This window comes from Cupressus sempervirens, chromosome 3, assembly GCF_028749045.1.
Source record: "Cupressus sempervirens isolate cs-2001-9-10 chromosome 3, ASM2874904v1, whole genome shotgun sequence".
Classification (NCBI taxonomy): domain Eukaryota; kingdom Viridiplantae; phylum Streptophyta; class Pinopsida; order Cupressales; family Cupressaceae; genus Cupressus; species Cupressus sempervirens.
Window position 1 is genome coordinate 186,065,616 of NC_143120.1, and position 2,490 is coordinate 186,068,105.

A 2,490-nucleotide genomic window follows, 5' to 3' on the forward strand; every position below is an offset into this window, starting at 1 on the left:
TCCTCTTGTAAATAAGATTTACTAATTCACCACTTAATTAAATAATTAATAATAAAATTATTAATTAAAAATTAATAATGACTAATGAGTTAAAAATAAATTTAATTAAGTAAATTATATTATTTTAAATGAATTCATATTAACATGGATATATAAAAATATACTATAGGTAATTAATTATATAACATTAATAATAAACTTATCTAACAATTTACATTGAATATCATATAGAACATTTAAACAAAATTAATTAAAAGAAATGGTTTTAACCTAAACCACCACGCACGGCCTAAATTAATGCAGGCGCCATATACTCGCCTTGAATTAAAGAATGGCTCCCACGCTATATGCTCGGTTATATCAGCCGCTTAAAATGGTAAGTGGGGTATGGGGTAAAATGAAGATGTGTTTTATTTTTATGTTTAAAGCAAAATAACCCCCATCGCATGCAAACTGCGATCCACGCAGGCATAGAAAACATGAAGCTGCAGACAGTATGAGAGGTAAGTCGGGGGTGGTGAAACCCCTCTCAACATACATTATATTATATTTAATAATTAATTTTGGTTTTTATTTTATTTTTATAAAAAGATTTAAAATAAACAATCTCCCCTCTAAAGTATATATATATATATATATATATATATATATATATATATATAAATTTGATTATTATTAGGAAGGAGAGTTTTGTATTAAATAATTTTGTTTTATTTAATACAAAACTCTCCTTCCTAATAATAATCAAATTTTAATATATATATATATATATATATATATATATATATATATATATATATATATATATATATATATATATATATATATATATATATATATATATATATATATATATATATATATATATATATTGCAATTATCATTTGATAGAGAAAATCCTATTAACCATTCGAATTTTCAATTTCAATTTTTTATTTCCAAAATCAAACATTTATCCAAATTTAAATTTCTCAATCCCATTTTAATTCAACCCAAATCTCGATTTAATACTAATTCCTTTCAATTGTAGAAACAAGGTTTTCTAAATAGTTGTTTCAACCCGGGATTCACAGATGAAATCGAATAGTAAAAGATCCAGAATGAAGGATGGCAAGATTTAGACAACAAAATTTGAGAAAAAACTTTCAACAAGCACGAAGAAGACAAAGATCTGAAAGTGTTTCTAGAATGGTTCACAAACCCTACCTTGATCTGATGCTAACAATCTGGTGAAACCCTTGCTAATCCGAACCCTTCCAAGCTTCCAAAGATTTCTTTGTTCCCCTTTCCAAAAGTGTGTTCCCTGAAACCTGTCTCCAAAAAATCCCCCTTCAAAAATGAACCCTCAAATTTTGATAAGGAGTTCTCTTCCTACAATTGGGGCACTAATTGTGCGTTTACCCAAGAGGTCTCTTGATCCATTTTGTTAACTCTAAAATCAACCTTTATTTATCTTATCTTTCATATTTTCATGCATGTTAAATGGATTATTATATCTCTTTATTTAATTTCCACTCAACTTCTATTTTAATCAATTTATAACTTATAAATCTCATGCACACTTAATTCGATTAAATATCTTTATTAATTTCACATGTTTAATCTTTTCAATTAATTTCTTTTATTTTCAACTCATGCATAAATCATGCGAACTATAATCTTTATGATAATTAAATATCTTTTCACTTTTAATTTCATTTTTAGAAACTTAATTGATAAAATATTTATTAACTTAAATAACAATAATATTTAGCATTTATTTAAAAATGCACTCTAAATATATTATTATTAAATTAAATAAATATAATCACATTCTAAATTTAAACTTTAACTTTTATCTCCAATATTTAATTCTCTCTTATTTAATTAATTCATTCATGCACAATTAATTTCCTTTTTAAATTAAAATATTCTTTTATTATTCCTTCATGCACTTTAAGTGAATTGTTAAATTACTTTATTTAACTTTCCACTTTACTTTACTTTAATAAATTTATAACTTTAATCTCATGCGCACTATAATAAAATATCTTAATCAAGTTCACATATTTTATCTTTTAAATTAATCTCTTATATTTAAAACTCATTCATGTGAGCTTAAATCTTTTCCATAAATTAATATCTTTTTCCTTTTTAATATATTTTTGAACATTTTAATTTGATAAATATTTATTAACTTAAATAACAATAATATTTAGCATTTATTTAAAAATGAACTCTAAATATATTATTATTAAATTAATAAATATTATTACGTTCTAAATTTAATCTTAAAACTTTTATCTTCAATTTAATTCTTTATATTTAATTAATTTCTCAATTAATTAAATATAATTAAATATTCATAATATCATAATAATTTTCCATTAAATTAAATCATTAATTTAATCTTTTAATTTAATTAACAGAAAATTCATCAAAGACTCACAAAACAACATACGCACAAAAATACTCACGGGTTTAAAAAGGGTAGACAGTCTGTTACGAGTC